Here is a 12,325-nt window from a genome sequence, read left to right on the forward strand (position 1 = left end):
GTCCCTGCTTTAGGGAAAAGGGGCAGAATGTAAACTTATTTGTTTAACTTCAATGGTGAAAGGTGACGGCCAGGGAGTAGGTTATAGGATACAAATATATTAAATGAAAGGAACAAAGTCGCCTTTCAGTGATAGGTGAGAACATCATCTGTGAAGAGTACCCTCTTCCTAATAATATAGCAAGAAGGTAGAAGAGGGGCTAAATGGATTATACAAGATAAGGAAAGGGCACCACCATCTGAGGCAACGGAGGAGAATTAACAGTGTTAGAAACTATAGCATTCATAGACTTTTTTTTCATTTTACCGAACATTTTTAAATTTTACTTTTAGGCAATGGGAGAAACAGATCTCTACACAAATTACTTTAAAAAAAGGTACAGTGGTCAAGGAGAAGTGGTAGGCATTGCTGCATAAAATGTGGTATGAAAGAAATTATCGGCCTCATGTAATGAGCCTTGGAGGGTTTTCAGCAAGTTTTGAGATACTACACTTTTCAAATTTGTCTGTGTCCAAACGTTGAGCAGAAAACTCACAACATAATTTAAAATTAGTCGTACATTATGAATAATTATTTCATAAAGCCTGAAAGTGAATTTTGTGCTTGTTTTGTTTTAATGAATGCTGTCTTCACATCATCATCAGACTTAACAAAGTGCCAAAGCAGGGATGTCATTTGGGGGTCGCAGTTGCTACCCCTGCAGTCTCTCTCCATTGTGATCCCTGTATTAAAAAAAAAAAAGAAAAGAAAACATCTTTCATTTTTTAATGGTATTTTTATTACCATCATTGTTTTTATCCCCATCACTGCCTTGTATAAGTATCTGGGCAGTAAATTCATCCCATTCACGACAACAATGTTAATGTTGTGTACGTTCGTTGTTTGCATATGGCCGCCAGTGGGGCAAGCATGTTTCAGACCATAGACTCCGTTTTCAGTTTCCATGGTCTTGGCTTCTTGCAATATGGAGGACTGTAATGGGTGCCGGCTTCGAGTTTGCATGTGTGTATTCCCACGTTTGCGGGAAGGCTGGTTAGTTTTGTCAGAGGTGCAGGGAAGACAAAGTTAAGGTATGAGGCTTGTCCCCTTTTACAGTGTGTGCATTAGCTTTAAACATAATAAACATTTATGAAACTGGACACTTAATAACGCCATGAAATGTGTGAAATCTACAAGAAGGCCTTGTTTTTCAATAAATACGACATGACAATAGGGCCATTTGCCCCCGGTTATTAAAATGTGAAATAATATTATGTTTTTTATGACATTTCAAGCTGGGTAATATCAGCTGCTTTCATTATTCCCCTAAATTAATGCCCCTCACTTTTTAGAGCTGGAGGGATTAAAGGCTGAGCCGGCCCTGCAAGTTTTCGAACTTGAGACGTCCAGGGCGGCCCCGTGGCTGAGGAGGTGCTTAAGGGCTGCTCTACCCCGCCGGTAAACAGAAGCCGCAAGACTACATATTGAAAGGGCTACAAAACCATAACTCGCTGAAGACGTCACAAGTAGAGGCGGAGGAGCTACTTGCCAGCATTGTATTCAGGCCTGTGGGCAGGTCGGAGATGTGGAATGAGTGGTCGATAGGTGCCCATTGAAGCAGAGGCTAGTTGATAAGTGCTGTCAGAAAACCAACTTCTTGCATAGTATTGCAGAACCTGCCTCTGTGTATTGCGTAGTTTTCATTAATTCGGACTGGTCCTTATGAGGTAAGAGTGTGAACAGTTTAGACAAGAATCCCACAGAGAGACACCGAGCGATCAGTTGGCTAGAAGTGAAGCGCATGGGGCTGGGCTTCTGCCACCATCTCACATGACACACACTGTCCATGCTCCACCCTTATTTTTACATGAATTGTCTGTTTCATGTGGAGGTGGACAGGGGCGCATAGCTTCCCATCATTAATGATATGATATGATAGGTTATTTATAACACGCTTAATACCCAGAAGTTTCTAAGCGCGGACCAGGGATCGAACCTGTGTTGCTCCGTGTCGTCTTGCTTCCAAGGTGAGCACGTTGCTGCTGAGCTATCCTCCAGAGACTATTAAGGGATGCAGCATTACTCAGTGTCAAATCTGCCGTCTACAGCTGGCAAAAATGAAAGACTATGCACTCCTTTAATTGCCTGGTCTCCCTGCAGATGCAGGGCTTCCCACGGTTCTAAAGCTCCTTGCATGACAGGTTTGTAATGAAGGGTGCATTCAAGCTGTACTGTAGCTGCAAGTCACAACAATCGCCCTGCCAATGTCTTATTTCTACTCCTCTGCCAAATGAGCCCCCCCATTTTCAGCCCATCTGCAAGGCAGTGGCCCCACTTCCTGTTTTGTCAAGAGGTGAAAGGTCTTGTGCCATCATTTCTCATGATGTCAAATGGGAGCAGGATCAAATGACATAATTTCCTGTGATGTCACCAGAGGTCAAGGGTCAGGTGACAGCTTCCCCTAGCATTTTGGTGAAATGACATCCTTGGCTGCGAGTCTCTATTTGTATAAATGTATTAAAAATCAAAAACATAGGACAGCTTACTGTTTATGTTGTACTATTGTAAATGGAATGATGTCATGAATGATGTCATAAATGAGATTTGTGATGCCATCTTTGATGTCATGGGTGTTAGTCCTTGTAGGGCACACTGGTGGCACGAATTATGGTTGCTTAGCTTACCATAACTGTCGAATTTCGTGTGTTTTTCGGATTTACCTGTAAACATAACGCCCCTCTAACAATGTTTTTCCATCGAATTTCAGAGGTTTTTGCTAGTGCAACTTAACCATAATGTCCCTTTAACAATGTTTTTGTCAGTGAATATAAATATATTACATGGCCCGCGGTAGCAGCCATGTAGTTATGGTTAAGTTGTTAAACGCATAGGAAGAGCACTTTTTGGGCGGCTTATAACTTCGCTCCCCCTGGACGAATCCTCACCAAACTTTGCAAAAAAAAGTATATGGCCCACTCTTAATTTTTTTTACAAAGTTTGGTGAGGTCTGTTCAAGGGGGTGCAGAGTTTAAGGGGGGGTCCCAAAATGTCATTTTTTTCCCACAGACAAAATGGGAAAAAACTTTGCTCACGCCAATAGCCCAAACCACTGGACGGATTTTCACCAAATTTGCGGCAGGAGCAGCATCTTTGTCCCAAAACTGTGCTTTTGTTAATTTGGTGTAAATCTGTCCAGTGGTTTCTTTTTAAACGACCAAAATGTAAGGCAAAAAAATAGTGATAGCTATGTCTGCTCCACGGACACACTTCCCTGTTGGGTCCGCGGACAGGACACCCATTGGCTTAGAGGGTAACGTGGTGTACGCGGACATCGGACAAGCCCATTGATTGGATGGTGAAAAGCGTGAAGTGCATCAGATTTTTGGAAACACCAGCCATCTTAGATTCGCGGACAGCAGCTGGTGTCCGCGGACATCGCAGTAAAAACATATTAAAAAACACAACATTGCACTTGTCAAATTTATCAAATAATCTCTGGGGAGGTGAGGGGTGATGAGTATGGGATGGGATATGACTGCAAGAAGCCAGAAAATGGGTGTTTTTCGCCACGAAAGTCTGCGAACAGTCCTGAGAAGTTTGGGGGCACTTCAGAAGTTTGGGGGCAGTTTTTGGATTGCATATAATGTTGGCATGAAACTGCATGTAATTTTGAAATTATATTCCCCACCCGATTCCAAAAGTGTTTTCAAAGTATGGTGGGATTCTGTCAAGAGGGGATAAAATTAGATGAATGGTCCCAAAATAATGTAAAGGCTTATAAATGTGGTGCCATTTGATGAATCTACACTTAATTTGGCAAACTGATAATAGATCTAAATATAAATGTTTTTGTGAAGTTGGGTGGGATTCTGTCAAGAGGGGACCCAATAAGAGGGGGTGCCCCAAAATATTGTAAAGGCTTATAAATGTGGTGCCATTTGACAAATCTACACAAAGGTTTGCAAAATGATTATAGATCTAGATATAAATGTTTTCGTAAAGTCTGAATGGATTTTGTCAAGTGGGGGCTAGGTTACATGATGATTGTATGCGCATGCATTTGATACTTTTGAAAAAATAAAACATGGGTAGATTTCCAGCAAAACTGTGTAAAGAGCATTGGCAAGGACCAGAAAGCATGTTTTTGCAAATGTGCCTGTGTTTTATTTTTTGACAAGTGTCATAATGTAGGTACAAACAATTGTGATATATCTTTGGTGACTGAAGTGTAGCCTGTGGCCATGGGCACTGGCCAGATTGTCTGGGTAATGGAATAAGGTCACAATCTGGACAATCTGGCTACTGGCCATGACCACGAGGGACAACGCATGGGGTTAATGTGGCCATGGCTTTGTGGTAAAATTATTTGAAATTGGGATAAATTTGAAAGGGAAGATAAATGTGCTTGTGGTAATAAGGTCATAGGGTTCTCTTTTCGCCTTCTGCAGGCTGCCATGGAAAGCAAAGAGGGGCCCTGTATGGAACCCCACCTTCCCTTTCCATGGTGGCCATCTTGGAAAAGGATTTTCCATCCTACACCGGGACGCCACAGGCGTCCCGGTGTAGGAAGAAAAATCATTTTTTTTTGCACCCAGGGTTCCTGCTTTGGGAACCTAGAGTGCAATGGCCTTCATCCCCCATTACAGGGGCTGGAATGGTGGGATAAGTATCCAGAGACCTTGTTATCCACCCTCGCTTCGCTTGGGCTGATAACTTGGGCTGCCGGGCCGATATCCACTGTTGCAGTCCCTGGCACGGATGATGAACACCACAATATTCCCATTAGCATAACATGAAATGCAAATGGAAATGTTGGAAAATCTTATTGAGTCTATGTACTTTACTGAGAAATATAAAGTAGATGAAGTGTATACGTTTTTATTTTAGTTCTATTTTTTAACTGTGAAAGGTGGTTTCTAAAGGAAGATTTATTTTGTTGTTTTTGGATGTATTTATTTTTTGGCAGGAGAGCTAAGCACGAAAGGTGGGGAGGAAATGAGGGAATAGACACCAAACACTAATATGAAGGGGTAGGTGGACAGGGGAAAATGTTGGGTGTGTGTTATTTTTAAGGTTGGGGGCAGTGTTTCTCATGCTCCTTGATTACTGCAGTGGTGGTGGCTCTTGGGGAGGAGAGATGGCATTAGCTGATGCCATTTTAAGATAAATAGCAGTTTTGCTAAAAGTGTCTACTGTGTATTAGATTGTTAATGGATAATGAGTAGGAATAGGTGTTGGAGCTGTGCAAGGGACATTTTGAAATTGAAAGTTCCTAGATCAGTAGAAAATGCAGTTCCGAACTGTCTGCGAAGCACAAATCTTATCGTGAAGTGCGAACGGGTTCTTGGACACGTTATCATGCTGCACACCAGCGTATGGTCATGTGACACTGTCCGGAAGGTTCGCAATTAAGTCAGATATTCGTAGACTTCTATGGTTGCAAAATTAGTTGAAATAGTTGCAAAAAGTGTATAGAAGTGTTAAAAATGATTCTACAAGGTGGGAAATGGCAGGGATTTAAGGTGGCACTTTCTAAATTGGACACAAATATTGCTATATTTGGTAAGTATGATATTAGTAAGTTGTAGGAAAATAGCACGCACTGGTAAAAACCCAGGAAATTCACTGAAAAAACTTTGTTAAAGGGACTTTATGGTTAAAATGGACTAATAAAAACCTATGAAATTCCAAGAAAAAAACTTTGTTAAGGGGACCTTATGGTTAAGTTGCACTAATAAAAACCTTTGAAATTCACTGAAAAAATGTGTTAAAGGAGCGTTATGGTTAAGTTGGACTAATAAAAACCTATGAAATTCAATGAAGAAACTTTGTTAAAGGGATGTTACGGTTACAAGTAAAACCGAAAACCCCCTGAAATTCACCAGTTATGGTAAGCTAAGCAACCATAACTCGCGCCACCACATTTGTGATGTCATCTTTGATGTCCAGGGTGTTAGTCTTAGCAGTGCACGGTGGTGGCACGAGTTATAGTTGCTTAGTTTACCATAACTGGCGACTTTCAGGGGCTTTTATGTTTTACTTGTAACAATAACGTTCCTTTAACAACGTTTTTTCATTACATTTCATAGGTTTTTATTAGTGCAACTTAACCATAAGGTCCCCTTAACAAAGTTTTTTTCTATGAATTTCAAAGGTTTTTATTAGTGCAACTTAACCATAACGTCACTTTAACAAAGGTTTTCATTGAATTTCATAGGTTTTTATTAGTGCAACTAAACCATAACGTCCCTTCAATAAAGTTTTTTCATTGAATATATATATATATATATATATATATATATATATATATATATATTCAATAGCATTTTAAAATGCCATTTTGCCTTTCTTGCACATTTAAAATATATGTGTAGATCATTTATTTGTAACATGGGTGCACAAAGGAACACTGTTTGATTTAAACATTGTGCTTAAGCATGTGACTTTGTGGGATGCATGAAGATTAAAAAGATATGAACAATGATTTAATAACAGATGTTTCTGTTACAATAAATAACCTAGCGGGGTCCCTAGTTGCAGCCATGTCTCCATCACAGCAAATTTCCAGTATAGCTAAACTGGGGTTTTCTTCACAAGATCAGACCACTGCAACACTGTATGCCTTGGCTTGTCTAAAACAGCCATCTTTAAGATGAAACGGGTTCACAATTTGACAACTGTTTTAAGAGTGATAGGCAGAATGCATGGGACAAACAATAATCAGATTACTACTAATAGTGTACCTGGAACACATCTTGAAGCACCTTTTCAGGTATGCAAAAAGTGCTTTTGAATATTTATTTTCCAGAAAGGTTGAATTGACATAGCCGTAGATCTGTGGACTGCAAGGCCATATGGTTCACGACTTGTCACGGTGTTGCAGCCCACAGTTCTTAAGTCTGTGCAAATTCAACGCTTACACTATCTTGTCTAAATGCCTTGGACATGCATTCACGATTTGTTTTCTAGAAGGGAAAGGCAGTGGGAGTGCTGCTTGTGAGAAATCAAGCATCTTCAGTGAGCTATGGTTCTTGACTCATTCCAAATCCATAGGCTGCAACCACCACTACAGGAACATTTGGGGATTACCACTTCAGATATTGCCCCGGGGCCCACAGTTACAGGCACGAGTGAAGCAGTAATGCCCCCTCAGTGAGTGGCCTATTGCTATTAGTATCCCGGCCCATATGACCACGGTACTAATAGTGTCTTAAGTTATGAGAAACATTTGGGGTTAAGCAACAGAAAACAAAGAAAGAAAACAAGAAAAGAAGGCCACCACAGAACAGGGAGAAGGTACTATATGTAGTCCCTTCTCCCTCTCCATGGTGGCCATTTAAAAGTGAAGAAAAAAGTAAACAAAGAAGATGGCTGCCATGGAACGGGGAGAAGGGACCATGAAAAGTCACTTCTCCCTTTCCATAGCGGCCATTAAAAAGCAAATAAAACAAGTAAACAAAGGAGATAGTTGCGATCGAAACAGGGAGAAGGAGCTACACATGGTCCCTTCTCTCTTCCCATGATGGCTGTTAGAACATTTAATGTGACTCGGAGAAAGGCTTTGTCAGGATGGTAACCACTAGTGACGGCCAATGACAGCACTTGTTACAAGCTCATTGGCCCTCGTCAGGTATTCATTTCAGTTCTAAAACAGAGACAAGTGTTTTGAAACCAAGTCATTTCTGGATCACAATTTAACATGAATGAAGGGGAATGGGACCTTAATACATATTTGGTTGCAAAATCTTTTTATTGTTGAGCAAAAGAGGTTACGAAAATCCATCGTGTGAACCATTTTCACAGAGGGCAATGTGTGACATTTGGATACTATATCAATAATTTAGTCTCATTCTGTAATCCTTTGCCATACGTATTTCATTCATATTTTGCTGCCTGTTAACAGTTGTTTTGCTGATGTTTCAAGGTTGTTTTAGTTTTGTATTGTTTTATTTTATTTTGGAAGCAACTATTCAGGCATGTTCTTAGTTGTCATACAAAATAAACCCCCAACCAATACTCATAATGTGTGCAGATACACACATAAACTACATACCTTATATTGGGTATGGGGGAATCCAAGCAACCTGCAAGGGATACAGAGTGAATTATATTGTCCATGGAGTGATGAAAGTGTAGCCTTGCTTCCTTTCTACTGAGGAACTATGGAGTGGCACAGGTCAGTCAAAATGCAGCTGCACGTTGAGGAATATACATCAAGAGTAAAAGTAATTTACCCTCCCCCAGCACTTGCTTCCAACAGGTGCAGAGGGGTTACCACATTCATGTTCATTTAAAAGCACATCCACAATTCATAAACAGGCTGTGCTTTTAAATGCACAGAAAAGGTGAAGAAAGACTACTAAGATATGTGCATTCAGATGTCCTTTGTGGATTGGGCTGCTTTTATTTTTGTCACAAGTGATGAAGTGCGCTAGCATGCCTCAAACATTATATAGATAATGGAATGGGAAAAACCACTGCGGTTGCAGGTAAGACCTTCGCAAGACACATTAGTAAAATATTCAACAGTAGCTAAGCCTCTAAAGGTTATTTTCTATTATGTTGTCTTTTTAAGAGAATGAGGGACTTTTCAAGAGATAAGTAAAAATGTTCCTAACTTTTTAGAAATGAAGGTAAAACTTACTACACTAAGAACCAAGGGGACAACACAGGCAGTAAGGCTTTGGCTATGAAAACGTCCTACCATTTGATGTCCCAATGTTCTGGTTGGAGATGATTGATAGCAGACCATTGGACCCCAAGGACGGACACCCAGATGGGGGTCCAAATGAAGAAGAAGACCTCCAGTAGTGCTGTAGGAAAGGATAATGGATTCCAGCGTCCAGGAGCCATTCCCACTGCAGATGCTTTGAGTGGTTCCAGGGGCTGTTCAGAAATACAATTCTCCATACAACCCCAGAAACATCAGCAACATTGCCCTAGTTCCGATCAACTAGCAGACCGCAAAGATGGTGGTTTATTTATGAGTTCCCACCAATCCAGCCGAGGCTCTGAGCCTGCAAGGTAGGAAGTAATTGTGGGGATTCTGTGATCATTATTGATGGTTGCAGAAGAACATCCACATGCTCAGGAGAAGAGACCCTGCAATGGGGCCGGCCTCAAAGACCCAAAAGGAAGAAATATTATTTATGAGAAATCTTTGGGATCATTTCAGGGAGGAACTAGCCACATGTCTATCAGCAGATTGAAGGTTTGCTGATGCATTTGGAGAACAGACAACAGCACGTGCCCCTGGACCTACCCAGATAGGGAGATGTAACCTGGGTGCTTGCTAGAATTCCCCCCCTAATGAGAAGAATCATGTGCATCTGTGAAAGAGGAGCTTCAGGACATCTGCATCAAAGGGGTTCCCACCTCTGAGACAGATGAAGACACAGCCAGAATTTTCAGCAATACAGAGCCAGTAGACAGGTGAAGGGATGCGGTTGTCCATGCTATATCAGAGGGGATGCTTGTTGCAATTAGTTCCTTCATGGTTGCTGGCTAGGAAGGGTTTTGCCTTTGGATTTCTCTGGGTACTTGAGATCTGGCTTATAGCCTTAGTCAACTTCCTCAAGCCGAAGGCCTCCAGATATGCAGGTTTGAATTTCAGCAACATGACAAAGTGAGTGGGTAAGGGGTCTTCTATTATCTCCTCATGGCAGGCTTGGGTTGATCCTAGTCTCCTACTACACCAAGATACATTCTAACATTTGGTAGAAAGCCAATGGCTAGACATCAACTTAGGCATCCCCACGCACAGGTCTGCTACAACCCTCAGATCAAGGAAACGGGCATCCTGTGACTGTATATGGTCACTCCATACATGCACATCACACACACATGCACACTGAAAGGGGGAACCATGTGACTCCACTAGACCACTGGACATCAAGAGCAAAGACCGACATCTATTTCGGGTAGCTAGAGGGATAGCTCTAAAAGGATCCCAGCTAGACAAAACGTGTCTACATGGTTGAGCCAGTTTTGCACAAAGGGAAGCTGCCACCAGCCTTTGCCTCACGACTACCAGAAAGGATACATTAATCCTGAAACATTCCGGGTTACCATTGTGGTAAACCTGTCTTAAGAGCATTAAAGTCTCTGAGAGCAGAGCACAAAGATACAGAGCCACTTTCTACCAGAGGCTTTAGATTCAGCCTGGCTGGGAGGAAACACAGTGTCAAAAAACACAGGCGCCATCAAAAAGTTTAGAGGAGCTTCAAGGTTATGCCCAATTACCCCAAGCACAACATTCTGCTGCAACACCCAGCATGGATAATACAGTCAATCAATGTGCTAAGGTCACTTAGGATAATTCCATTTAGTTGATTATTTTTAATACAGCTTTTTTTAATCCATATGTATTTTAGCACTAATTAAAATAGGTTATGCTTGTAGGACAATTGGATTTGTATGTTTGTCGCATTTGTCGATACGCATGCTGTAAAACAACTTGATTGTATTCAAGCAGATTCTTTGCAGGGATCTTAATACAGCTGGGCAACATTTCTAAATGCTTACCCATTGCCTACATGCATGCACATCTAAGAACTCTGAAGTCACTGCATGGGTATCGGTTTCATTGCTACACTGCCATATGCAGGCACGGCCACTCCATGGCATTATTTGCATGTATTTTCTAAAATTTGCATAAATAACTAGGTAGTAATGAAAGATTTGTTAGAATAGGTGAACCTTGTCAAAGGATATTCACACAATATGAGCTCCACCCAGAGTGGGTGTGGGCTGTAGTGTCTCATGTTCAACAAAATTATTGCCAGGTCAAACTGGCTGCGGAGGAAACTCTCCAGAGGAAGCGTCCCCATTTTATTCTGGAAGATAGCCACCTGCAATATGTATATAGGCCTCAATAACAAGAGCGCTTATGGTGAAAACAGTGTACTGGTGTTAGGGTCACATTGAGCACTTTAGGGCCAGCATGGGCTGGCCTGTACAGGGAGTTAACAACTATAGCTTGAGTATGCGTCCCTTTCAGGATTGATGGGCAAGGAACAATCCATCAGTTGCCTCACACGCCATGTTCTTCAGATCCTTGTATGCTCAGGCTGAAACGGGGACTGCACAGGCCTGAGTTGAAGCCCAAGCATGAGACATGTGTCATCAATGTCGCATGCAGCTCTTTGATAGTCGTAGGTTGTGTTGGACACTCCAACCTCTGCCTCTCCCACCAGATAGTTCATGCCAGCCACGATCTACACAGTGTATTACCTCTTGACTGGTTTGCTGGCACAACAGGAGATGATCCACTCCAATGTGCTGGAGTTCATCATCTGTGACAGTGGTAGTCCTATATCGGCTGTTGAATCCTCTGCCACCCCATATCCTTCTCCTATGCACTATATGCCTTATGGGAAAGAGAGCAAGAGCGAGAGGGATGAGAGGAATTGGAACGGGCAGCAAGCCACTCACAGTAAACTAGAGTTCTATAACCCCAGATCAGGAAGCAGTCAGTCCGACACTGTCCTCCTCTTGTGGATTACAAAGAGTGATTATGTTACAGGGATACACTATATCCCTGTAACATAAAATGAGACCGTGGCAGCATGCGCAATCCATGTGATTGTTAGATCATGCCAAAAGAAATCAATGACAGGACCATTTCTGACCTGTAATGAATGTTTCTTTGCCGTTTAACAGCCGCAGTATAAACTTCGGCTCTCACAATTACATTTTTCATTCCCCAATGGAAGGAAATGCATTTTCAATTATTTCATAGAGACGGGCCCTTTGAGGGTCCATCTCTGTGAAATGAACTTCCTGCAACCACCTAGTAGCTCAGAATCAGTCATACCATAGTTTTGCGACGGGGCTTCCAAAGTTATTATATGTAATAGGGCTGGACAGTGCATCTGTGTGCTACTGACCAGCCCCTCATGAAATGCGCATAAGGTGACCTGCACATTTCAAAAAGTAGCGCAAATGAAAGTAATGTATTCTCTGAGCTCCTTTTATTTGCACTACTTTACTGTGTGGACAATCAATTATTGTGGGTCTATCAAAGTGTTTGCTGTACCAACCTGCTCCCTTTCTGAGAGTTTGGTCTGAACTGACCTACTATGCAACCCCCTGAACAGCCTGGTGGACAAAAAGGATACTTTGTGACCGAAGTGAGGTGAATTTATCTCGGCCATAGAAACCTTGCCAGAGGAAAAGCTCCCTGTCTCCTGGAGCTTCTTCTGTGACTTGTGGTTTGTGAACAGATCCACAAAGCAGGTGCAATAGTCAACTGAGATATATTTGCTAGCAAATAACAAAACCTATCATATATACAACCATATTTCAGTGTGATAATATTAACTGAATTCATAGACATGCAATGCAC

General features: G+C 41.7%; 1 protein-coding gene across 14 annotated transcripts in view; it reads right to left on the reverse strand.

Moving 5' to 3' along the window:
- ERC2 (ELKS/RAB6-interacting/CAST family member 2) overlaps positions 1–12,325 on the reverse strand; it is a 4,434,974-nt gene that overhangs the window by 1,060,874 nt on the left and 3,361,775 nt on the right. The gene's annotated exons all lie outside the window — the stretch shown is intronic.

Source organism: Ambystoma mexicanum, chromosome 2p, assembly GCF_040938575.1.
Source record: "Ambystoma mexicanum isolate Mex_15411 chromosome 2p, UKY_AmexF1_1, whole genome shotgun sequence".
Classification (NCBI taxonomy): domain Eukaryota; kingdom Metazoa; phylum Chordata; class Amphibia; order Caudata; family Ambystomatidae; genus Ambystoma; species Ambystoma mexicanum.